The following is a 27,442-nucleotide window of genomic DNA, read 5'->3' as shown; positions in this document are numbered from 1 at the left end:
CCCCCCCCCCCCCCCCGCGCGCTTGGCTAACTGCAGGGAAGGATTTCTTATCAGCCACAGGCAAACAGCCCAGTAGGAACGGACACCTCTGTCCCCTTAAATAAGTTCCCGTATTTCAAGCAGGTTACCATGAGCGATATCACTCTCTTGAGGATTACACAGCAAGATAAAGAACGGATGTTGCTTGAATGCCAGCAAACACCGGGACCATACGCTGCCAGGCTTTGTCAGGCAATGATACCAGATTACTTGCTGCAAGCATGGCATGGTCAAGTGTCCTACCATGGAGGACGGAATAAAGCGACACTGCCCAGAAACCTTGCGGCAAGGCTTTTGGAGTACCTCCAGGAGAGCTTCATGGAGATGTCCCTGGAGGATTTCCGCTCCATCCCCAGACACGTTAACAGACTTTTCCAGTAGCTGTACTGGCTGCGAATGCATCCCAAGTCCTCAGGGCAAAATAATCATTAAAAAACCTTGCTTTTAAAACAAGTTTTATATTTTAAAAGGTAAACTCACCTGAGGTACCTTCCATGGGGTCATGGTCTTGGTTACTGGCTTGGGAGGCTTGGGAGGGTACTTCAGTCAGGCTGAGAAAAAGCTCCTGGCTGTTGGGGAGAACGGAGTGCTGGGTGCTCTCTGCAAGCTCGTCCTCCTCGTCCTCCTCCTCCTCTTCCCCATCCCCAGAATCCTCAGGTGTAGAGACTATCCCCGACCCGGTTTCCACGATCACAGGTGGGGTAGTGGTGGCGGCCCCCCCTAGAATTGCATGCAGCTAGGCGTAGAAGCGGCATGTCCGCGGCTCTGACCCGGAGCGACCGTTTGCCTCCTTTGTTTTTTGATAGGCTTGTCTGAGCTCCTTCACTTTCACGCGGCACTGATCTGAGTCCCTATTGTGGCCTCTCTCCATCATGCCCTTGGAGATTTTTTCAAAAGTTTTGGCATTTTGTCTTTTCGAACGAAGTTCTGCTAGCACTGAATCCTCTCCCCATACAGCGATCAGATCCAGTACCTCCCGTGCGGTCCATGCTGGTGCTCTTTTTCGATTATCAGTCTGCATGGTTACCTGTGCTGATGAGCTGAGGTATCTGTGGTCATCTGTGCTCTCCACGCTGGGCAAACAGGAAATGAAATTCAAATTTTCCTGGGGCTTTTCCTGTCTACCTGGCCAGTGCATGCGAGTTCAGATTGCTGTCCAGAGCGGTCACAATGGTGCACTCTGGGACAGCTCTCGGAGGCCAATACCATCGAATTGTGGCCACACTAACCCTAATTCGAATCGACAAAATCGATTTTGGCGCTACTCCGCTCGTCGGGGTGGAGTACAGAAATCGATTTTAAGCGCCCTTTAATTCGAACTAAATGGCTCCGTTGTGTGGACGGGTGAAGGGTTAATTCGAATTAACGCTGCTAAATCCGAATTAAAGTCGTAGTGTAGACCAGGCCAAAGAGTTCAACTCATCAGTAGTCCTGGATCAAAAATGCCTTCTACCACCTTCCGATTTCTAAAAAAACCCACCTTTCTATCTGGCCACAGCCTCATGACTTAGTTTCTCTAAGGGTACGTCAATATGTACAGCACTGTAGCAGCACAACTGTACTGATACAGCTGCGCTGCTGCAGCTCACCTGGCAAAGATGCTCTATGCCAACAGACGCTCTATGCTCATCTCCTGTTGGCATAAAAAAACCACCTGCACAAGCAGCATAAGCTATGTCAGCAGGAAAAACTGTCCTGCTGATATAGTGCTGTGCACGTGAACACTTATGTCAGTGTAACTTATGTCGCTCGGGGGGATGGCGGGGGGGGTGGAATAGTCACACCAGTGGGCACTATCAGTTTTGCCAACATAGGCTGTAGTGTAGACATAATCTAAGTCGTTGTGGCTAGGGCTGAAAGTGGAAACAATGCAGACAGGGCCGGCTCTGGCTTTTTTGCCGCCCCAAGCATAAAACGCCGGGCCGGCCGGAGCAGCAAAGGGGGCGGGGGGAGGGGAGGAGGAAAACAAACCTGCCCCCGGCTGGAGCAGCAAATGGGGAGGAGGACAAACCGGCCGGCTCCCCTCCTCTGCGCCGTCACCCCCTACAGGGCGGCGGGAGCAGCAAACCAAAAAGAAAAAACCTGCAGGGGCTGCCAAAGTGGTGAAGCGCACAAAAAAAAAAAAAGGATTAGATGGAATGCCGCCCTTTGGAATCTGCCGCCCCAAGCATGAGCTTGCTTGGCTGGATGCAGAGGATCCAGTCAATTACATTGGTTTTAAACTAGAGTAAGGCAGTGGTGAATCAGGCACACAGTATTTAACCATATACTGGACTTCCACTTGTGCAAGCCTACCTGTTGGGATATGCTGTATCCCTAATATACAGCACATATTCCCTTCACTAAAAACATCAGGCTGTTTATGTTTCTTTATAACTCAACTCGCCATGGAAAAACAAATATGAAAATGAAGGGAGAAAAGGTACAACTTTGACCTATTTGTTGAATGAATGCTGAAACCAGTTTGAAAAGTTAGAGAAAGTCCAGAAATATTAACCAACTTATTTATAAAGCTCATAAAAAGCAAACTTATCCAATCATTCACTCACATTTGCAATATATGCCCACAGACTAGTGTATGATGTGAATACAATTATGTTAATAACTGCAGTTTTAGGAAAAGGACATCATAGAAACTTTTCTGCTCTAATAGCTTTTAATATAAGTGTAATTTTCCTGAACAGCAAGCCATTATCTGTATGTGATACTTTAATTCCCATAATGTTGTATTTATTACAGCCATTTTTAAGTATTAAGCATTGCTGATATAGTTTTCACTGATGTTTTGAAGTAATTACTTATATAATCTATTTTTACTTTAAATAATGGTACAGAGCTGAATCCTGCAGTCCTCACTGATTCAAAACCCCAAGGGCTACTGGATTGGCCTCACAATACTCTAATTCTTACTACATGTTCACCTTTCGTCAGAGAATCTCGAATCACTGAAGGCTGGATTGGCACTTTGCAAGAAAGAGGGGGCCCTGCATAGCTGTGCCGCCCCAGGAATAGAGTGGGGATCAAATTGTGATTCTGTGCCAGCCTTTTTCCTGGTGCAATTTCCTTTCCCCTCAGACCAGTTCCACTGAATTGGACCATAGTCAAGCCTTTGTCCACTGCCTGTTTGGTCCCTGCCTACCTGAGCAGGGATGGACAGCCTGCCTCCTTGTGCCCCCTTTTTCCCTGTGAGGAGGATCATCAGGATCAGGATCTGGCCCTTAATGAGCAGAAAGTGACTAAGCACCACCACTTTTTTGTGAGATAAGTATTGTTAGACTCATTTAAACACATAGATAAGCTGAGGCATAAGAGGTAATGAGCACTGTACAGATTTCATTCACACCAGTTTTATACCAGTGAAACTCATAATACTACAGTGGAATTACCACTGATTTACTGTAGTGTGAGAGGAGGATTTGATCTTAAATCAAAATCTCAGAATCTGCCACCATTCAGACTGATGGACTCTGGACCTCCACAAGGAGCATCCTTGCCCAGCCCAAATATAATGAAACATATAACATACCGCCAGTTCTTCCACTTTGCACTGTAACACAAAGTCTTAATTCCATCCTCTGTTATAGTGACATGTATTTGCTGTAGCTAGATATTCACTGGCTAAGTTTGTGATCTGTTATATGTTTTGGGTTGCAAATGTGAGGGTCCACATATCATATCAAACCTAATCCAGTCTTAGGTCTGTCTCAGAACCTACCTACAGCCCCTTGCCCTTTTCAATTTCAAACTTATCTTTGCTTGGAATTGTTGTTTTGAAATATCTTAACATGGAATAGTTTATTAAACTTGAAGTAATTAACAGAACTAGCAGAAGAATAGGTACTATTTGTTTTTCTCCAAGTACTGATATTAATGCAAATTCATAATATTCATTAGCAGTTCTCTATTTCTACCCCTAGGTGCCATTATTTATTTCTGTATTGGTTTCAGTATGCAATCTAGTCAACTTTTTGACAGAATTAGATTTAATAGTACCATGGGAAGTTTTCATATTCCATTTCTACATTTATTGTTTCAGAAGCTATAATTTTGTTGATTTTTTAATTAATGCATTCTCCTTGAAGGGATACAGGAATATACCTTACCCGCACCCGTTGTGGTTGCATTTTGGAGTAGCTCTTTGTTTCAGGAATTCCTACTGCTAGAGGGATAATCAAATAATGATATATGACAAGAAATAAAAATGAATTGTTTTGCCCATTGCAGTAGAACTAATAGCCTAGTATTCATTCTAAAGTATAATATAATCAATACAATCTTCAGAGTAAAGCAATGTAATATGCAGTCTCTTTTATCAATACAAAAATGTCCTACATAATCAAGAAAAGTATCTTGTCACACATAAAAGCCTATTCTGCTTTGTTGATAAAATGTTAATTTGTTTGTCTATACACTGGCACATCCATCTCAGTCACCTAGCTCAATTTATACTCACCTTATTTTTTTAAGTTTTCATAAATAGGTCCAGTTTTCAGAAGAATAATAGAATATCCATAGAAAGCATCAACCAATCAGTTCAGCTATTCAAGTCAGTACTACTCAGTTCTGATATTACAATTTGAGACCCCAGTCCAGCAAAATGCCTTAGCATGTGCTTAATTTTGAGTATGCGACTAGTCTCATTTCTTTTTGTTTCAGTTTGGGATTACCACACAGTTTCCAACTGTGTGCCAACTCAACCAGCGTCTATATTTTCTGAAGACTTTGTGATGGGGTGTAAACCCCACACTGGTATTGAGAGGGTTAATGGGAGCCTGAGAATGCAATTAACCCACATTGCTTGTGCCTAGAGGGGTGTTAAGTAGGTCAGTTAGGTCCACCTGGAAAGGAGTGAGGTTTCCCTGAAAGGACTGAGAAAGCTCAGCTAGGCGGAGAAAGCTAGCTAACTTGCTCTCTGAAAATGGTCTGATAGAAAACAGGCAAGAGGAGAACTGGGAAAAGCCACAGGAGGGGAGATAGCTCCTGTGGTGGGTCTCAAAACACGTGCAAAACTCCAGAGAGGCATCCCTGGTGCTTGGTGCTCAGCTGAGTAGAGTATCATGGAAGACTGGCGAAAGACTGAAGTTCAAGCTTGGGAAAGGTTGAAGTTTGTACTTTTGGGATAGGATTTGTTAGAGAACTTTTGGCAGGTGGGAGGAATCCTGAGAGCCACAGCTTTGAAAGAAGGGAGAAGCCTGAGATCTTGAGGAGCCTGAGAGGAATGTGGATATATGGTGAGCACGAAAAGTGGCTGGTGGGAAAGGCCTACAGACAGGCTGAGGCAGGAAGAAGCCCAGGGAGGAGGTAGAGCAGTGGTTCTCAAAGCCGGTCCGCCGCTTGTTCAGGGAAAGCCCCTGGAGGGCCGGGCCAGTTTGTTTACCTGCCGCGTCCACAGGTTCGGCCGATCGCGGCTCCCACTGGCCGCTGTTTGCCGCTCCAGGCCAATGGGGCCTGCGGGAAGCAGCGCAGGCTGAGGGATGTGCTGGCCGCCCTTCCCGCAGCCCCCATTGGGCTGGAGCGGCGAACTGCGGCCAGTGGGAGCTGTGATCGGCCGAACCTGCGGACGCGGCAGGTAAACAAACCGGCCCGGCCCGCCAGGAGCTTTCCCTGAACAAGCGACGGACCAGCTTTGAGAACCACTGAGGTAGAGGACCTGAACAGATAGAGCTGGCCTGCTTATTACAGGGTCCCTGGGCTGGAACCCAAAGAAGTGGGAGGGGTTCCTTTACTGCCCACTGGAAAAAGTGGTATGAAGACCCCAGAGACCAGGAATGGAAGGATGATTGAGTTGGGACTTGGGCCAAAGACCATGCTTGAAATTGCAGAACTATTGTCTGTTAGACTTTCAGTTATTTCAGAAAGGGTAAGGCATTAAGGTGACCTGGCTGGAGGTATGAGTCATGAGAAGGAGCAGACCACCACACGGCTGGTGTGGCTGTCAACAGGTGGTACTAGATGACAAGACCTAATTATGCCACATCCAGTGCAAGGGGGCAAACGAGTGGTGAGTGCATTCTTCTGCAAGCAGGGCCGGCTCCAGGCACCAGCTTAACAAGCAGGTGCTTGGGGCGGCCAAGGGAGAGGGGCTGCACCTGTGGCAATTCGGGGCCAGCAGGTCCCTCACTCCCTCTAGGAGCGAAGGACCTGCTGCTGAACTGCCGCCGCCGATCGCGGCTTTTTTTTTTTTTTTTTCCAATTGCTGCCGCCGATCACGATCGCGGCTTTTTTTGTTTTGTTTTGTTTTGCTTGGGGCGGCAGAAATGCTGGAGCCAGCCCTGTCTGCAAGCTTCTCGTTTACCAAATCTGATGACCTTTTTATCTCAGATAGGTCTATTGCAAAGATCACAATTGTTAGGAATGGAAAAGCCCTATTAGACCATCAATTCAACTCTTCTGTTATGTCGAAGTATAGTCTCCAGTGTGTATTCCAGAGAGTAAATTGATACAGTATTTGGTCTTATTTCATTGTGGGTCCTTGCAGCAGATGTCTTTAAAGTCAGGTGCCCTGACTGTTCTTTTCATATTGTATGTCCCCTGGGTGGTCTCTGTAGTCAAAGTTGTGCAATGGGGTGCCTGTGGCATTCCAGGTTTAAACGACAACAGCCAGAGGAGTAGATAAAGGGAGATCTGCGCAGGCTGTATATTACACGTCATGGGGGATTCAGATTGTGTATATCTCAGGCCAGCACTTTCTTCTCTTCTTTATTTGTACCATGCCTAACACATTGTGGGTGTTACAGGAAATAAATAACAAATGATAATATGAGCAAAGGCAGGGGAACTGTGATGTAGCCCTGACCTTAGATCAGGACTGGGGAATAGGAGGAAGTGGATGAGAGTCATCAAGTACTAACTAGGGGAATCAGCCAGAATTAGTTGCATTGAGGGCAGCAGATGGAGGAGAAGCAGGTCCAAGGATCAGGTAGGGGGATGGAGAAGGATTGTATCAGGTTAAGATACATTCAGACAAGATTTGGTATCTTAAGCAAACCATATCTCCAAAAGTTGAGAGGGCTGCCTATCACTAAAGCTTCCCTCTATTGTACTTGCTATAGGCATCAAGGCTGTCACACAAATTCTTTTCCAGTAAAGACTATGCGGGTATGTGACTATGTTCAAATGGCTGTTGGCACTACAGCCAGAGTGAAATCAGTATTCTTTATAGCCTTCTTCTTAGGATTCAAAGTTTCTGCAACAATGAAGAATGCTATTGAAAAAGAATTAAATTTAATAATCAGGCTATTAACCAAGGATATTTGCTGCACATTATACAGAGACAAATTTAAAAGACTACAATAGTTTCCAGAAAACATCTGTTAAACAATGTCAAATAGATGATAAAGAAAATTGAGATCCCTTTGCAGTTGAGTTTAATCCAGCTGTACCCAGCAATAAAAGAGCTATCAAAATAACTATCCATTTGTTGTTAATTCAGAAATGCTATAGTTAGGAATCTTTAACTTTCTGCCAAATTTTTTTCTCCTTTGAAGTTGATGATAAGAATCAAATGTGTCATTTTTGGCTCCTTTATCTGGAGACCTGCATGATTACTTGTTACTCCATCCTATTTAGCCTAAGCATTTGGAGGAAAGTATAGTGCCAGTGAAAATTTCCAAATATAAAGTACATTTTCATTCAGCTCCAAGAGAAGGAAAAAAAGGTACCTTTTGTTGTTGATAATGTTTTCTGAAATGTTAACCAGTTCAAGTGGTCACTTCTACTGTCTTAGACCTTGAACTTACATGAATGATCAGGAAGTTCTGCCCATTTTTCTAGCACTTCCTTTAAGGTCTGATCCAATGCCCACTGAAGTCAATGGGAGATTTCCCATTGATTTTAATGGGCTTTGGATCAGGCCCATAATATTTAAGAAACAACAACTACAATGATAATACTAATAGTAATTAAACATATATATTTGGGATCTTTGGCGCTGCCAATCAAGATTGAGGTCCTATTGTGTTGGGCATGTTACAAACACAGTTCAAGAAACAGTTTCTGTTCTTTCCATCCATTCCATATTGTACTGATCCCTGTGGGATGAGTACATATTGTTACCTTTTGGGGGGGTTAAAGCACAGGTCTTCGGGGGTCTAAAGAATTGTTCTGACACCTTCCATGTTATTGTCCTAGATCTCATAAATGTGACTCTTCTCGTGGGCTGTAGTCCCCTACATATAGTCCACTGAGGCTTTTCACAGAAGACTGTACACCAGTAAATGTTTGGTTTGCATTTAAACTTACCTTCAGACACACTTCTGTCAGAGCAGGAGTTTCATATTATTGAACTTATGAAGCCAGACTAAATGTTCTGTATCTCACCCGCTATAATAAACACTAAATATAAATATAAAGTCATTTTTGCACAGCTCTTAGGAATTCTTTGGAGGAATTTGTTCTAGTGCATAAAACATTCTTTAACTGTTGCAGCACTATGTCCACATTAGAGTAAATTAAGGGCCACATTCTGATGCTTTGGATCATGTTAAATACCCTTTTATTTCACAAATACTGTACTAAGGTTGAAGTTAATGGGTCTATTTGTAAGGTAAGATGCCCTTAATCATACTAAAGGGCATCACAATCGGGCCCGAGGTTTCTTAATATGCCATTTTTGAAGATGTTTTTTCTTGCTCTGTGTATTGTTAGAAGTCATTTCTTCTGGGGTGTCTAGTTCTTTTTCTAGAACTGTGATCAACTTGTTAATTTCGAGCACTTATACAACTCACTCCCTTGTGCAGTTTAGAGGAGGAGGCGGGGTCTGGAATCATGTATCATGTTACTTGCACTACAATTCACATACTGTATTTTGGTTTAAATTCTTCCCGCTCTTGCCTTCACTCAGATGTTTTCAGCTCTGGACTCAACTAGTGACCGGGAGGAGTAAATTTTGATAAACAACTCTTGCAGTCCTGGTTTTGATGTTGATTGAATAAGATTATCTGTATTCTGTTGTACATGGGCTCGGTTTCCTTGTGTTCAGAGTGGATTTTCTTTGTTATACCTTATATAGATTATTGTGATATTTCCAGAAACACACTCGAGAAAGGGGGGGAAAAATTAAGAGGTAAGACAATGAAATAATTGCATATCCCAAATACAGGAAAATACTTGCTTTATCAATAAATAAAATTAACATACAGAAAATAAGGCTTAACCCAAATTCTTCACAAACAAATGATTATAAGAGAAACCTGAATTGAAATAAGAACCTTCAGACAAGGACTGCACTTCTGTATCACACACAAGAAACCCAGCTTAATGGAATTAATTTCCCTAATACAAATTGCCTTACAGACAGTAAACAAATCACAGCAGAAGCAGCAGCTGTTGCTCAAAATTACCATTGAACACCAAACCATTACTGAAAATAGTAATTAAGAGCGGAAGTTCATTGGCAGAGCTGACAAAGCACCTTACAATGCTAATATTGCCATCAAATGCAGTAAAGTGTCAGTTGCCATACACAGACAGGATTACCATGACTGCAAAGTTTTGAAATGCATTGCAATTATTTCTTGAATTCAACAGACACATTACAGTATTTACAACCAGAGTACTGAAAGAAAATGCTGTCCCCCTATAAACAGAATTTCAGAGCAAAGATCTTGCAGTTAGGCCCTGATTCACCATTGTACTTAAACACACACCTAACTTTAAACACAAAAGTAATTTCATTGGCTTAAGGGGGAACTAATTACTCACATGCTTAAAGTTCAGCATGTGCTTAATTATGATGTTCAGTTGGGCCCTCTTGAAGTACACCATTCAAGTTCACAGAGCTGGAATACTTTAGGGATGACAAAAGTAATCAGGTTTTTTTAAATATATATAGCTTAATGCAGGTATTTTCATATTTGTCTTGTTGTGGGACACATATTAATAGAGTTCACCTCACTGGCCTCTCCTCTCATTCATGATTGCACAAACCACTTCCCTACTCACTGAGCAACACTAGTGGCTAGGAGCCCAGACCATTAAAGATCCTCCCAGTGGAGTTAGGCACCTTGATATCTTTGTGGATCTGAGCCCAGGTTTGCTGCAGTTTAGGGATTCCTTTCAAAATAAATGCAGGGAGCGGCTCAATTCCCAACCTAAAATTTTAACCACTTCCCAGTGTTAGGAACTTTCAACCCCCTGGGATTTCTTTTACAGGCATTTTTTCCCCACTTGCAAGCACTCAGGAGTCCTGGGGAATATGAAACCACAAATACCTTTTATATGAGAAGATCATAACCATGTAAAAGGTAGCTCTGGCAGACTTAATTACATACATTGTAATTTTGCCTCAGTGTTTTGCTGTGCAGTGTATTATATTGTTATGTGTAGAGTTTGTGTTCTGTTTTTGAAAATTAATATGGTGCATGTAAACAAACTTCTGAAAGGGTAGAGAAAGTATGAGAGGGTTAGGCTGGGGAAGGTGGGTCACCTTGGGCTGATAGGGAGTGAACTAGCTAATGCAAAGCCAACAAGGGGGACTGCAAGGGCTCTGCCCAGTAGTCTTTCTTTGTGCTGGATTTCCCACTCAGAGATTCTGAACCCTGAATACAGCTTGTTCTGTGGCACTAGACCTGGCAGTGACAAAACTGACTTTGAAGGACTTGGGGAAAAGCTTCTCTTTCTACTCCATTTCCTAATAACGGTCATAGAAAGGAGAATCTCCTCTCTCTTACTCCCTGCTCCCCCAGAAGGGTTTTGGCTTCTGTCTCATTGCTAATGGGCAGTAGAGGGTAGAAGCTTTCTTGTGTCCAGGGAGGTCTGCGTGGTTCCTGCTTCTCTGTCCCCACAAGGGAGCCTGACAGCTCTCACACCCAGTTCATTTAATCAGTGTTCCCAACTCTCAATGACAGAGCAGTGTGTACTGCTTTAATGTGCTGATCTGTCTCTCAAGACAGAGTTTTGATCAGCACTCTTTCCTTGAAGCATATTCCATTTCCAATAAGGGAAAATTCATGTCTTTTTCATACTGCTTGTATGCATAGGGGTTTGCAGGGATCCACTGAGTCTACTATCTACATAATAGTGTGCCAAAGGGTGGCATGTGAGATCTCTGGCAACAGCCAGTTACAAACTGGTCATCCTAATCACTGTGTATGTATGGATGATATTTAAGGAGTTATGTATCTATCCTGAAAACTATTTTCTGAAGTTATGTAAGTTAAAACAGGTCACCAGAAGGTAATAAACAGGTTATGTTCAGGCAGGTGATGGGAGACACTTAGCATTCCCTGGTGAGTTATTGTGCATTATGTGTCTTACAATGTAAGTCTATTTGCATACAGAGCCACCAGCTAATCAAGATCTCTAGGAAGGAACACATAGCAGGAGGGTGTCTAGAATGAGTTTGGTAGATCAGCAAAATGCAAGGAGACACATGTTATCCTTCATGTAGGAGACAAGCTGTCAGCGTGCTTATCTTATGAATGGCAGGGCACAACCGGCCCGGCTATTAAATGTTGGGAGAAAGGTTTGGGTAAGCTAAACTTCACTAGATAGGAAAGTGTCATGTTAGTTAAGTCTAGGCCCTAGAAAGCCTAGTATGATTTTATTTTACATGTAACTATTTGTTTCCAGTATTTTTACTTGCTACTTATCAAATCTCTATTGTCTTTTAATTAAACTTATACTTATGTGAGCTAAGGAGAGCAGTGATCCCGTGAAGAAACTGGTAAACGGAAGGGTGCTGTTCCTCTGGGAACAACGGAGCTGAGAATTCTGTGAGCACCCAGTGGATCGGGGCTGGACACTTCAGGGGTACACTGGGAGGGCTCTAGGGTTGGAGTGTGCCTGTGACTAACCTGAAGAGAGACATTGAAGGCAACATAGGCTGAGAGGGAAGCCAAAGGTGCCAAATCCGAGGGTGTTCCTGGGCTAAAGCACCCACAGAAAAAAAAATAGAGGGTGCTCAGCATGGAGGAGCCAGAGCTTGAGTGTGGAATGTGATGAGTTCTGTGCTGCTAACAACTTCTGCCCTGGGGGCAGGGAGTTTGTTTATAGACAGAGGCAGGATGATTAAGATAACAAAAGGCTTGTCATTAAATTAAATTATTGGTATTCCCGAGGGGCTTCTAGTGGGACCAGTGCTATTTAACATATTTATAAATGATCTGAAGAAAGAGGTAAACAGTGAGGTGGCAAAGTTTGCAGATGATATTAAATTACTCAAGATAGTTAAGTCCAAAACAGATTGCAAAGAGTTACAAAGGGATCTCACAAAACTGGGTGACTTGGCAACAAAAATGCAGATGAAATTCAATGTTAAATGCAAAGTAATGCACATGGCAAAACATAATCCCAATTATAGATAAAAAAGGTTGGTGCCTAAATTAGCTGTTACTCATCAAGAAAGAGATCTTGGAGTTCTTTGCAGTACTCTGGAAGCATTATGTTTCCAAAGTACCGCAAATTTATAAGAATCCTTCTCACTGTGCCTGTATCATCCTGAACTCATTCTTCAGCTTCAGAAGACTTAAAAGTTATCTCCAGTCATCAATGGGACAGACACAACTGAATAATGTAGGTATCTTTAACGTGCATCAAAACAATACTAGGGAACTAGATGTAAATAAGATTGCTGACAGTTTCATCCAGAAAGTTACAGTGGGACATAATGTCTTTAAACTGGGACGTTAGTGTAGACAGCTTGTAGGTTATTGCAATGATTTTAATATACTGTAAAAAGCAACAGAGGGTCCTGTGGCACCTTTAAGACTAACAGAAGTATTGGGAGCATAAGCTTTCATGGGTAAGAACCTCACTTCTACAGATACTTTAATATACTGTAATTCATGATAATGTAATCATGTAGTTCATAACAATGTAATCATTATTAAAATAGTAAAGATACCAATGATAGACACGTTCAATAACTAGAATATGAAAGAAGTGCGTAAATATGTTGAAAATAGCCTCCCCCCAAAACTGGCAGAGTGCCCTCTCCCCACCTAAACACACACCCTTCTTCAAAAGCACCCACCAGAAAAAACAAAAGTCAGCGCCTATGTTTCCTGTGGCTGATGGAGTCAGGGCACAGACAACACTTTCTCATGCTAAAGGCAGGTGGTATAGCAAGGTGCCTTGCAATCCTAGGAGCATCACAAGCCCCCAAACATACGTGACCTGCAATACAAGAGTTTTGACAAGCCTATGTAAAGTATTGTGAGCTTATTTCCGCCATCCTTATTCGCAGTGAGCACTACTTTAGTGTGAAGTAGTCCCACTGGGCTACTCCCAATGTGAGTTACTACTTAGCCTGTGAAAGCTTGGCAGGAAGAGGCCCTGTATGATTTCCTTGAAGTGGCAGTGACTAGAAATAAAGCCCATGCTCCTGCAATCTGGATAAAAAAAGAAAGAAATATCTAGAAAACACAATCAAGACAACACCCCCCCCCCATCCCTCACTACAGTGATTCTGCTCTACAGTATTGCAAACAGAATAATGTATGGTTTCAGAGTAGCAGCCGTGTTAGTCTGTATCCGCAAAAAGAACAGGAGTACTTGTGGCACCTTAGAGACTAACAAATTTATTAGAGCATAAGCTTTCGTGGGCTACAGCCCACTTCTTCGGATGCATACATTAGAGACTAATGTATATTATTATTTTGATAAATTCACTAACATCTGTGATACTATGATATTAGCAATTATAATGTACAGATTTTTTATTTTAAAAAATGAAGTTATCCTGTCTTCCTGTTTATACAAAGCTTCCAGATAAATTGGATTACATTTTCCAGCCATATCTTCAGACAACTAACTGAAGGCTCAGTTGTGACACCCTAATCATGGTGAGTAGCACCTTACTATGCAAGTATTAGTGAGCTGCTGCTCAATGGTAGTAAATGTACCAGTATTGGACACAGACACAGAAAGCATGATTAGTTTGCAAACTATTTGCAAACTAAGGGGGGGGAAAGGTGACATTTTCAACAAATATTATTCATCACAATTTTTTTGACCAGCTGTACTACTATAAAACATCAATCAGCCAGGGCCTCTCTACCCTTTGTCATGACAAACCATTACGATTTTTTCTTTCTATAGTACAGCTAGTTTAAATTTTAAAAAAATATTGTAAATGTAGTGCTATGAGGCAGAGTCTCAGAACTGCTTTATCATCTCTTGGATTTCATTTACTCTGCTCTCACCAACTTTTTGTTGGCCTTTCATGTTCTGATGCCAAGGGTTATATAGTGACCTAGAAAGAGTCTGCATCATATGCTTAACAAAGCAATAATCCCATGAGCTATAGCAGTACCAATTGTTCATTTATGTTTATAGAAGTAAAGGGCATAAAAAGTATAAGCATCTGAAGGAAGCATTCATAACATACCTTGTTAGATTTTCAATGCCCTGATCTTTGAAGGGACAAAAAAGATTTTAATATAAATAAATGTAGTGAGAATTTGGGGGTGTAATGAGCAAATATAATGGTGTAGACCTATAAGACAAAAAAAAAAAAAACAGGTTTTATAAAGAGGCAGTAAGCCAGATTCTGCTCCCATTGAAGTTAGCATGAGTTTAGTCACTTCCTCAGAGGGAGTTGTGTCAAGCCCAATGGGCCCTAATTTGACTTATTTTTATATTTTTATGTGTGTTTGCAAATTCTCTTCTTGGCTATCATTGACTTCAGTGGGAATCGCACATGTGAACGTGGGGGAAGTGGGATACTGGGAGGAAACACAAGGAGGAGGGTGCAACAGGGGAGGCCTCCTGATTCATACTGAGAAAGTAGGGCAATCGGCTCGTTATCTTAGGTGTCTGTACACGAACGCAAGAAGCCTGGGAAACAAGCAGGAAGAATTGGAAGTCTTGGCACAGTCAAGGAACTATGATATGATTGGAACAACAGAGAGTTGGTGAGGTAACTCTCATGACTGGAGCACTGTCATGGATGGGTATAAACTGTTCTGGAACGACAGGTGGGGGAGAAAAGATGGAGGAGTTGCACTGTATGTAAGTGAGCAGTATGATTGCTCAGCGCTCCAGTATGAAACTGGAGAAAATCCTGTTGAGAGTTGTTGGGTTAAGTTTAGAGGCGAGAGTAACAAGGGTGATGTCATGGTGGCCATCTACTGTACACCACCAGACCAGGAGGATGAGGTAGACGAGGCTTTCTTCAGACAACTAACAGAAGTTTACAGATCACAGGCCCTGGTTCTCATGGGGGACTTCAATCACCTTGACATCTGCTGGGAGAGCAATACAGCAGTCCACAGGCAATCCAAGAAGTTTCTGGAGAGTGTTGGGGACAACTTCCTGGTGCAGGTGCTGGAGGAACCAACTAGGAGCCGTGCTCCTCTTGACCTGCTGCTCACAAACAGGGAAGAATTGGTAGGAGAAGTAGAAGTAGGTGGCAACCTGGGCAGCAGTGACCATGATATGGTCGAGTTCAGGATCCTGACAAAAGGAAGAAAGGAGAGCAGCAGAATACGGACCCTGGACTTCAAAAAAGCAGACTTTGACTCCCTTAGGGAACTGATGGGCAGGATCCCCTGGGAGGCTAATATGAGGGGGAAAGGGGTCCAGGAGAGCTGGCTGTATTTTAAAGAAGCCTTATTGAGGACTCAGGAATGAACCATCCCGATGTGCAGAAAGAATAGTAAATATGGCAGGTGACCACTTGGCTTAACAGAGAAATTTTTGGTGAGCTTAAACACAAAAAGGAAGCTTACAAGAAGTGGAAACTGGGACAGATGAGTAGGGAGGAGTATAAAAATATTGCTTGAGCATGCAGGGGTATAATCAGGAATGCCAAAGCACACCTAGAGTTGCAGTTAGTAAGGGATGTGAAGGGTAACAAGAAGGGTTCCTACAGATATGTTAGCAACAAGAAGAAGGTCAGGGAAAGTGTGGGACCCTTACTGAATGAGGGAGGCAACCTAGTGACAGATGATGTAGAAAAAGCTGAAGTACTCAATGCTTTTTTTGCCTCGGTCTTCACAGACAAGGTCAGTTTCCCAGACTTCTGCTGAGCAGCACAGTATGGGGAGGAGGTGAGCAGCCCTCAGTGATGAAAGAACAGGTTAAGAACTATTTAGAAAAGCTGGACATGCACAAGTCCATGGGTCTGGATGCAATGCATCCGAGGGTGCTGAGGGAGTTGGCTGATGTGATTGCAGGGCCATTGGCCATTATCTTTGAAAACTCATGGTGATCGGGGGAGGTCCCAGAAAGTTGGAAAAAGGCAAATATAGTGCCCATCTTTAAAAAAGGGAAGGAGGAGAATCTGGGGAGCTGCAGACCGGTCAGCCTTCTACGATATGATAACTGGCTCTATGGATCTGGGGAAAGCAGTGGACATGATATAGCTTGACTTTAGCAAAGCTTTTGATACAGTATTCTTGCCAGCAAGTTAAAGTATGGATTGGATGAATGGACTATAAGGTAGATAGAAAGCTGGCTAGATCATCGGGCTCAATGGGTAATGATCAATGGCTCGATGTCTAGTTGGCAGCCGGTATCAAGCAGAGGGCCCCAGGGGTTGGTCCCTGGAGGCGGTTTTGTTCAACATCTTCAATAATTATCTGGATGATGGGATGGATTGCACCCTCAGCAAGTTCGCGAATGACACTAAGCTGGGGGAAGAGGTAGGTACTCTGGAAGGTAGGGATAAAGTTCAGAGTGACCTAGACACATTGGAGGATTGAGCCAAAAGAAATCTGATGAGGTTCAACAAGGACAAGTGCAGAGTCCTGCACTTAGGACGGAAGAATCCCATGCACTGCTACAGGTGGACACCGACTGGCTATGCGGCAGTTCTGCAGAAAAGGAGCTGGGGATTACAGTGGATGAGACGCTGGATATGAGTCAACAGTGTGCCCTTGTTGCCAAGACGGCAACGGCATATTGGGCTGGATTAGTAGGTGCATTGCCAGCAGATTGAAGGCAGTGATTATTCCCCTCTATTTGGCACTGCAGTCTGCAGCTATATCTGAGTGGTATCCGCGAGAACTGAAACGGCCGCGCGGTCGGCCTCCAAAGAGGTGGGATGATTTCTTAACAAGGAGATATGGATAAACATGGTGAAGGATGGCCAGAGTGAGAGAAGATTGGAAGATGTGTTGTGATCAGCTCAGTCTTAACTGATGAAGGACCGACAGTCTACGCAGTCTACTCATTTGGCACTGATGAGGCCACATATGGAGTATTGTGTCCAGTTTTGGGCCCCCCACTACAGAAAGGAAGTGGACAAATGGGAGAGAGTCCAGCGGAGGGCAATGAAAATGATTAGGGGGCTGGGGCACATGACTTATGAGGAGAGGCTGAGGGAACTGGTCTTATTTAGTCTGCAGAAGAGACGAGTGAAGGGGGATTTGATAGAGCCTTCAACTACCTGAATGGGGGTTCCAAAGAGGATGGAGCTTGGCTGCTCTCAGTGGTGGCAGGTGACAGAACAAGGAACAGTGATCTCAAGTTGCAGTGGGGGAGGTTGGCTATTAGGAAATACTATTTCACTAGGAGGCTGGTGAAGCACTGGAATGGTTTACCTAGGGAGGTGGTGGAATCTCCATCCTTAGAGGTTTTTAAGGCCCAGCTTGACAGAGTCCTGGCTGGGATGATTTAGTTGGGGTTGGTCCTGCTTTGAGCAGGGGGTTGGATTAGATGACCTCCTGAGGTCTCTTCCAACCCTAGTGATCTATGATTCTATGATTCTAAGACAGAATATGTCAATTTAAGTGAATTTTTGTCAATGTCCCATTAGCACTCATGAGCAACCCTACAATAATAAACCAATGAGGCCCTGTAATGGAAAAGAGAAGAAAATCTGATTGATCTCAGTTTCAACTATTAAAATAGCACAGGGGAAAAGAGAGATGAGAAATTATTAAATATACCTTTAGTGTCCTTTTATGTCTGCAAAAATTGCTTTCTCAATATAACCCCCATTGAGACAAAATAATATTAAGGAATGATAAAAAAATGCAAAATTTTGCTGTAATTCTCCATAGTTTAATAAACATAGTTATAACATGCCAAGCAAATTAAACTCCTTAATCTTTTTTTTTTTCCATTTTACCTAAAGACTGTACTGTGTTAGTTTGATGTTAATCATTCTAGAAATAAAATCACTGATCATCTTGGCATGCTGAAAAAGTGTGTGCTTTTTACTTCTTGTGATCCTCAAGGTACAGAATCTGAAGAGGAGATTGGTGTTCAGTTCTGGTCCACTGATCTAGAGTTACCAATTTGAGAGAGAAGTTAATCCAAGATTTTGAGGGCACGGGGGAATCATCCTTAATTCTTGTGCACCAGGAATGAGGCAGCTGTTTGCATCTGTGCTTTAAATAATATGGATAAGGTCCCATTCTCCCCTAGATGGAAATCAATACCTACTGACTGGAAACTTAGATTCATATGAATTCTTCTCTTGGGGCTAGAGAGATGGGCTTTGCCTCTGCTCTGTTTTCCAGCTCACCAGCTCTTGCTGATCAATGGAAAGCTCAGCTCCTCACAAGCCAAGTTGCCTGTGGGAATTCCATAGCACAAATGGGGAAGAGGTGCAGCTTTCCTAGTGTGTCTTGAAGAGGGAGAATTCAGAGGAGCCCAGATGTCTTTTCTGCTCAACCCAGCCCCAGCAGAGGGACTTCTACAGGGCTGCTGGGAAGTAGGAGCATGCTACAGAAGATGAACTCCCTGTTCTGTGGACTCAAGCTCCTTTCCACATGCAGATACAGAGGGCCTTTAGTTTTCTAAAGGAAAATAATACATTTATAAATGCTAGTATTACTTTCTTCTGACAGAGATGGAATGAGCAGAGAAGACATACAGACTACTAAAGGGATAGTAGTATGCATAAATCAATACTGCCTTCACCTCTATTAGCAAACTTTGGCTTCTCTAGCAAAACATAAAGAATCTGCTGGGCCAGGTCGCTTTGAAACCAGCCTTGGCAAATGCATGTTCACCTTAGATAACAACTGAACTCCTTACATTAATTACCACTCATTGTACATAAAGATGTACATATTTAGAATGTGAGAGTTATTAGCTATAATAGATTTTTTCTGTAACTAAGAAGTGGTGAGCAGCAGCGAAAAAGTAAAACAAGTTGCTTAGCTTTCTCAAATGTTCAAGATTTTATATTTTAAAAACCCTCGATTATTCCCTCCCAATCTGGCGTCTTGTCTTCATTCTACAATTTAAAAAGCCAAAAAGAATGTAAAATATAAAAATATCTGTCGCATTTTCTGTTTTCAGAATTATTTACATTCAGGGTTTGTTGCTCTTTATCTTCATTTTTTGTTAAGTCTTATTATGGACCCTAATAAGTTTTTCTTTGGCTTTTATCTCAGAGGCAGGAGGTATTTCATCCTGCTGTCATTTTTTAATATGGGATCTAGTGCACTAGATTTTTCTAAAGCACTTGCAATTTGCAGTAACCCTGTACTGCTTGACGGCGTATGCTGTAAATCCAGCTTTGCTCGCCTTTAGTGACTCCAACAATATGTGGATGAATAACCAATAAATCTATCGTTGAACTCAGGAAGATTCAACAATCTCTCCCTGTGTACTTTTTGGGAATTTTCTCTCTAATCCTGGGCAAACTCAAGTGAATGGTTACTGTCTTCTGGTTGCTGCACAGTCAGTTGGGTGTAGTGCGATTGTTGATCTCTGCTTCTGACATCTTTGCTTACAAGTAAAGCACTTGGTGTTACATTGCAGACCGAATGGCTGCATTTTTAAATCAGTATGGATGGAAGTATGAAAAAAAAATCAAATTCTGGCCTCAAATATACAGGTGTAGCTGCCATTGACTGCAATGGCCATCTAACAGTGTAACTGAGGACAAGCATACCTGTAAGCAAAGATGTCAGAAGCAGAGATCAACGATCGCACTACACCCAACTGACTGTGCAGCAATCAGAAGACAGTAACCATTCACTTGAGCTTGCCCAGGATTAGAAAGAACATTCCCAAAAAGTACACAGGGAAAGATTGTTGAATCTTCCTGAATTCAGCAATATATTTCTTGACTATTCATCCTCACATCGTTGGAGTCACTAAAGATGAGCAAAGCTGGATTTACAACATACACCATCAAGGAAACTGGAATACTATTTATAGTTGAGAGGATGTCAAAATGTATACCATATCCAGCCACATACTTGAGATTATGGATGAATAGAAAGTGAAGTACAACATACATTGGCAATTGGCATTTCATGGATTCTTTCCCATGCTCAAGGAATGATTAATTCTTCCCTCTTCTCTGTCCTAATAAAAATATTCAGCATGGGCCCAGGCCTGAATGCAGCATTCCTGAGTAGTATGGTGAGGACCTCCATGGTCACAGTCTCTGTAAGAAAAGAGGAGGTGCTAACTTTTATATGCTTTTTTTACATTGCTCATAAGGAAACTTCTGTTCAATAAGGAGTGGGGAGGGAAGAGAAATTATTTGTAGGGCTTGATTCACCATTGACTTGCACGTTGTTGCATCACAAACACCTGTACAAACTGGGTATAAAATGTTACCATACTGATTTGGCAGATTTTTATGTTCACTTTGCCAGATGTAAATGTCCATAGTTCAAGGCACCAGAAAACACAGCTGAAAACACGTCCCCTAGAGTCTGACTTTCATTTCTGAGCAAAATTCACTGGTTCCTATTATCTAGCAATTAGATATTGCTACATTCCAAAGCACAGTTGTCACGGTTACCAAGCTACCTGCACTATGGTCCCCTCACTGGGTCTTGTTGCATAACCCTCTCAGGTGATGAGCCTCGAGCTGTCATCTTTCTTGAGGCTGGAATCTCACAATTTTCCCCCTCTTAGACCCGAATCTGGTCTGCAGATCCCTGTGTACTAGCTGTGATTATTTCAACAAACCTAAAATAGGTCCAGTAGTTGCAGTTCTGCCCTCTGGGAGCTGCACCAGTTGTATATACAGGGTGATGATACTGCCTCTAAAATAATTATTCTTTAAAAATAGGAATACTACATAGCAACATTGGAAGAGAACAATGATTTTTAGAACAATAAAACAATCTGTACACTAGCCTAGCTACCTAGAGCTTAACATCTCCTAATGTTAGTTAGGTAGATGGAACCCTGGGAGCCCCTCAGTGCCAATTGGCAAGGGCCTGCTGTACTGTAATTCATATTAGACCTGACACACTCATTACCTCCAATACACTTGTCATAATACGTATTTGAAAAGTGTCATGTAAGGTACTGTATGTAAACGGATGACATGATCCTGAAAATCCTTGCATGATCAATGTACGGAGTGTATACAAAATTATGTATGTGTGCTGGAAATATGTTCTTAAATATGTTTGGGAGGCAATGCAAAAACCCAGCCTACCCTAGATAAAGGAATGTGTATTTACCTGTCTTACAGGCTTGCTTACTGGTAGAGGACTATGAAAGTATATTTACATATACGATAAACAAGGCTTTCAAGTTAACATGCATCAAGTTAGTGAGAAAACCAGGGGACAGTATCTGCACCCCAGGAATCCTTTTTGGCTGCTGAGGTAGAGGCAATGGACTTTGGATAATATAAAGGGAGCAAGAAGACATTTTAATTCTCTATCATTTGGGAACAAAAGGAACAGCCCTCTTTGATTTTGTGAGTGTTGGGTCGTGGAGGGCTGGAGATGTTGGTAACTTAATGGAAGTAAAAAAAATGCTTAGGCAAAGATTATAATCTACCAAATGTAAGATTGAGTCCCATACGTCCCATTTTGGCTACAACGGTTCTTTTTTTAAACCCTGTCCCGGTCGTCCTGACTTTTTTGGCAAAAGTGGGCATTTTTCCCATTTGCTCTTGCCAACTTGATCAGCTGGCAAGAACAAACAGGACAAATGCCCACTTTTGTCAAAAAAGTGGGGTGCGGCGGAACATCTGTGTGTGTGGGGAGGAAGCAGTGAAGCCAGCCTCGCACAGGGAGGGAAGCACGGCTTGGGCGAGCAGTGATGTCAGCCACACCCTTGCGCAGGGGTCAGGCAGGGCTCAGGTGAGCAGTGACGCCAGCTTCACACGGGGAGAGGAGGGCAGGGCTTGTGCGAGCAGCTCAGACCAGCCCTGTTGGGGGAAGAGGAGGAGGGGGAGGGCATACAGTGTCCCGTTTTCCATTTAGGAAATATGGTCACCCTAAGTTTTAGTCATGAGAAAGTGTTCTATTTCGTTTTGTTTGTAACCATAGGCACTGACTTCCTCTCTACCCGGGGGGTGCTTGACGCCCCTCTGGCCCAGGTCCGCCTCCCACTCTACCCCTTCCTCCAAGCCCCACCCCCACCCCGCTGCTTCCCACCCCCTCTCCCAAGCATGCTCTGTCCCCACTCCTCCCCTTCCCTCCCAGTGCCTCCTGCATGTCATGGAACAGCTGTTCCTCAGCGTGCAGGAGGCACTGGGAGGGAAGGGGAGGAGTTGATCAGCAGGGCCACTCGTGAGTAGGAGATGCTGGGGGGAGCTTGGCTGCTAGTGGGTGCTAAGGAAGCGTGGATGCTCCAGCCCTGGAGCACCCATGGAGTCGGTGCCTATGTTTGTAACCGTACCTGTCTCTTTTTCTCTTGCATAGTATCACTTAAATCTCTGTTCTTTGTTAATCAATTTATCATTGTTTTATTACAATGCCATCTCAATGAGTGTGTAATAAAGTGAAGTGTGAGTCTTCAGCTAACCTCACAGGCTGATGTATGTTCTATCTCTTTGGAGGTAGTGAACTGAATCATTTCTGTGAAAGGGACTGGATGCTGCAGGGAGATGCCTCTGGGGAACTTGGGAACTGGGGTTCACTGATTGTTACCTGACAGGCAAGGGTCATACTGGCAGAGTCTTGAAGAGTTTGCTGTCAAGACAGTCTGTTGCTGCTAACCTGTGTGTCAGTTCCCTGACACACCAGGCTGGAGCAAAGGCAGGTAGGTTCTTCTCAGTTAATAGCCCAGTCGCTGTTCTCTTAATAACCCTGAAGTAGTTTCTTTCCCCATCCCACCCCCTGCCACTCCAGGCATCTTATCTCTAGTCATTGTTTCCTGCTTGTTTTTCCTAACAGACCCTTTTGACTGAACTCGCATAGACAGAGAAAATGTCCATTACTACAATTGTATAGGCAGGGCCGGCTCCAGCATTTCTGCCGCCCCAAACAAAAACAAAAACAAAACAAAACAAAAAAAAAGCCGCGATCGCGATCAGCGGCGGCAATTGTGAAAAAAAAAAGCCGCGATCGGCGGCGGCAGTTCAGCGGCAGGTCCTTCGCTCCTAGAGGGAGTGAGGGACCTGCCGCTCCCGAATTGCCGTAGGTGCCGCCCCTCTCCCTGGGCCGCCCCAAGCACCTGCTTGTTAAGCTGGTGCCTGGAGCCGGCCCTGTGTATAGGGTATATATTATTCATAAATTAATATATAGCTGCCCCACATCCATTATAACAGTCATCAGAGATCAGGGGCCAAGTTCTCAGATGGCATAAATTATTGTCTTCAGTGGACCCTACTTAAAGATCTAGCCTAGATGTCTGAAGAATAATGGAATATTGAATATATAAACCGATACATTCTACCAACATTTTTAATTTTTTGAATCAGAAATAAGGCTTCAAAAACTGCTGATACAACTGTGGAAAAAATTGCAGTGGAGGAAATTAGAAACATGAACTAGAGGAGAAACCCTATTTCTGTTGTCAGGGCACCGTACTGATTGTTCACATGGCAAGAAATAGTTCACAACTGCAAACTGAATATTAAAAAGCAATGTTTTAATTAAAATGGAGCTCTCAGTCGCCTGCTGCAGTTGAAGAGTGGCAATGCCAGTTTGGTGTCCCAGTATCACAAATGTGTCGTGAAACAATTTCCCCCCTGGCTTTACCTTGATTTGATAATTGGAAGAAGAATGTTAATGTTAAATGCTTTAACAATGTAGTTCTTCCTCTGATGGTGTCATTGTGCCTCAGTGGGTCACAGCTTACAATGCCAAATTCAGGACAAACTGCTGAGAAATAGATTCACTCCAAAATGGTGGTTATTCTATCATTAGATTATACCAAGCTAGTAAGAAAAGTGTACTTCTGTCTCACACACTGGTTAACAAGAATCCAAAAATGCAATCTACTTAGGCATACCAGCCCTTAGCTTACCACCCAGACACTAGACTATATGATGAGTGGCTAATGAAAACCAATTTCATCAAATATAGGGTCCTTCCAATCCCAAGAGATCAGCCATTTAGTCAGATCAATATGTAACTCATATCTTACCCAATAATCACGCTGATGCCTTTAGTAACTGAAAACAAAAGGTTTAATAATAAAAGAAAATATTATTAATGGTTAATAGATCATATACATACAAGTGATTTTTCAGTGTTCTTAGATCAGGATCATAGCAGTGATGGAATAAACTTCTAGCTTGCAAAAGTCTCTCTGGAAATTACCCAGACTGGTTGGGGGTCATCAGTCCTTGTTTAAAGCTTCCTTGTTAGAAATCCAGTCAAGAGAAATGAAGTAGGAAATGAAGACAAGATGGAGATATTTCAGGGGTCTTTTGTATTCTCTACCATGTGCAAGGAATGTTACTGTCCTAAACAAAGCTCACAGCCTCTGTTTGTGGAAAGTTACAGACCGAAGATGGAGTCCAGGGTTACATGAGCATATTACATGCCCTTACATGCTTTGATGACTCACAGGGCAGCCATTGCCCACATTCTTGAGGAGGCATCCACAGGAAGGCTTACTGGGCAGGATGAGTTTCTTCTGTGGCCCATTATTAGAGTGAAGTGTCCTTAATGGGCCATCAACACATAGCTGTCTGGCCTTGATATAAATCTTATCCTGTGAGTCTTACCCAGAAATACAACACATGTATAAGATACAAGTCTATGGCCAATATTCATAACTTTAGATGCAAAGATGGTACATGCATATAAACAGGATAATCATACTTAGCAAATCATAATTTTTCCATTGACAACTTATCTGCCATACTTTGTACAAGATTTGTTGCAGTTGTATAACAGTGGTAATATCAATGGTGTATATGGTCATATTCAATCATACAGCATCACAGATGATTAGACAAGTAATTTACTCTTTTGGAAACACCATATTAATGATTTGTCTTCAAGGAGCCCATTTTGCTAATGTCACAAATACAAGACCATGTTTCAGATGCTCAGATATACAGATAAGGGTGCAGAACCCAAAGACAGATACAAATCCGGGTTGTCAGGTTCATTTGATGGAGATGGTCAAACTCCATATGGGTTTGTCTGCACTACAAGTTATGTCGGTATAACTTATGTCGCTGAGGGGTGTGAATAAGCCACCTCCAACCCCAGAGACATAAATTACACTGACCTAAGTGTCGGTGTGGAGGGTGCTATACTGGTGGGAGAGCTTCTCCGCTCCCTCGCAGAGGTGGTTTTATTATGGCAATGGAGGAGCTCTCCCATCAGCATAGAGCATCTTCACCAGATGTGCAACAAAGGCACAGCTGTGTCACTGTAATGCTTCTAGTGTAGCCTAGCTGAGGGCTTTGGACTGGGCTATACATTTAGGTCTACATGCTCCCCTTCACCCAGAGTGGAACATTCACTGATATTAATGGAAGGTTTGAAGAAAGATCAACATTAATTAAGTGTGGTAACTAAGCTTTTAGTTATTATTTGTTCACTACCTTATTCTCACATTCAGCATTACTCATTGAATTCCTTACTCTTCTAATTGCTAGAATGATTACCAAGTAGATAGTTAATGTGGAAGTTGAAATTTCACTATTGTGATTTAGAATTGGCACCTCAAAGAGATTAATAGGTGATGGGGGTTAACATTACTGAATAGGTGTTTCAGGCTGTTTACAGGTTAACGCATATGGCAATGTATCAGTTACATTTGTGTTACTGTTGGAATGTTTTCTTCCCAGCCATTAGGGTTGGAACCCTTTTTATTTAAATGAAAGCTAACTCTGAATGTTATGCATCCACATTAGTACACTTAACATGCCTTATCCAATCTATGGGATATATGTTTGGCATCGCTTTCATAGATGGATAGATAGACAGCAATAGTAGCATCCAGTGGCAAGATCCGTGGAGACAACTATTTTTTTTTTTGTCATGGGAACTTTCAAGATGCTGTGCTGAGGAAAATTAATTTTCTTTCAATAACTCAGTTTCCAGTGCTCTTGTGTGACACTGTGGTTGTCCTGTGCAAGGTTAAACAAAAGGTTATAGAAGTCATCACAATGGTCAATAAAATAATTGGAAGAGTTGTGGGAAATAGTAGACTTGGATCAAAAGTATACTTTAAACTATTCTGTGCTATTCACTGGATCTGTTTGTCCAGCATGTGCCCATCCTCAGGGCAAGTAACTGGGATTTTTTTTTCTTTTTTATGTAATACAAAATACTCTGAGACACTGTCTGTGTGAAGTATTTGGAAACTTAGAAAAAACCTGAAGGGCTATTATTTATTTGAAATACATAGAGAGAAGTTTAGAAGAAAGACAGTAGGTCATGCTACATACAGCCCAGCAAGAGAAATGTACTTAAATATTGTGAATGCTCTTGAATTAAAAGTTACTACTATGAAGTGTTCTTGGATAAACACTGCACAGGATCTAAGAGCGACCCTCTTCTTGCTTTCTTTACTATTTTCCAGATTTTTTGGTGGCTTCTAACAAATTCTTAGTATCTACTATCTAGTTAGCTTCAAAAACTACTTAAAAAACCCTGGAAAACTGTAAATGTGCTGTTCCTGCTGTAAATAGGGTAAGTGGAAGATTTTTTAGCTGTTATTTCTTAACATGATAATACAGGTATTACCTGATTGTAAAAGCCACTGTTCTTCTTAAAGTGTCCTTGCTGGAATCCTATGCTGTGCCCACATAAATTCAGCAGCAATTCCACAATCCTCTTTTTTTTTTCATTTTGTGTTCAGCTATATGGAGTCAAGTAAGATTATTCAATGCAGAGCTAACCCATAACTTGACAACAAAATACCCCTAATACGCTTCTCCTATAAATAACTTCTGAACACAAACCTGATCTTAAACAAGCAAACAAAAACACTTATTTAAAATGACAAATAATTTCAGCAATATCTTAATTATTATAATATAATCCACTTAGCAATATAGAACTAGTATTGAAAATATTGTGATCATCTCTTCATAATTGTACAGATGTTGATGAAAGACTTGAATCAACCAGAATGTTATACAAGACTCAAAGCTCTTTCTCTTGAAATCACACACATAAGATACAATAAAAAGTCAAGCATGGTTTGATTGATGGGTCTTGTCAAGAACTGGTCTCCCCCAACATCATGATAGGTGAGAATAAGTGCAAAATTAAGTGCATGAAATTGTCAATGATAGGTATTTTTCATTTACCCCTATCCTATTAAGATATAGCTAAGGATCCATATTCCAAATTGTACTTTAGTACATTTTGTACATATGACGTAA

Source organism: Terrapene carolina, unplaced genomic scaffold (assembly GCF_002925995.2).
Source record: "Terrapene carolina triunguis isolate 2854851 unplaced genomic scaffold, T_m_triunguis-2.0 Scaffold96, whole genome shotgun sequence".
Taxonomy (NCBI): Eukaryota; Metazoa; Chordata; order Testudines; family Emydidae; genus Terrapene; species Terrapene triunguis.
This window is presented reverse-complemented; position numbering follows the sequence as displayed.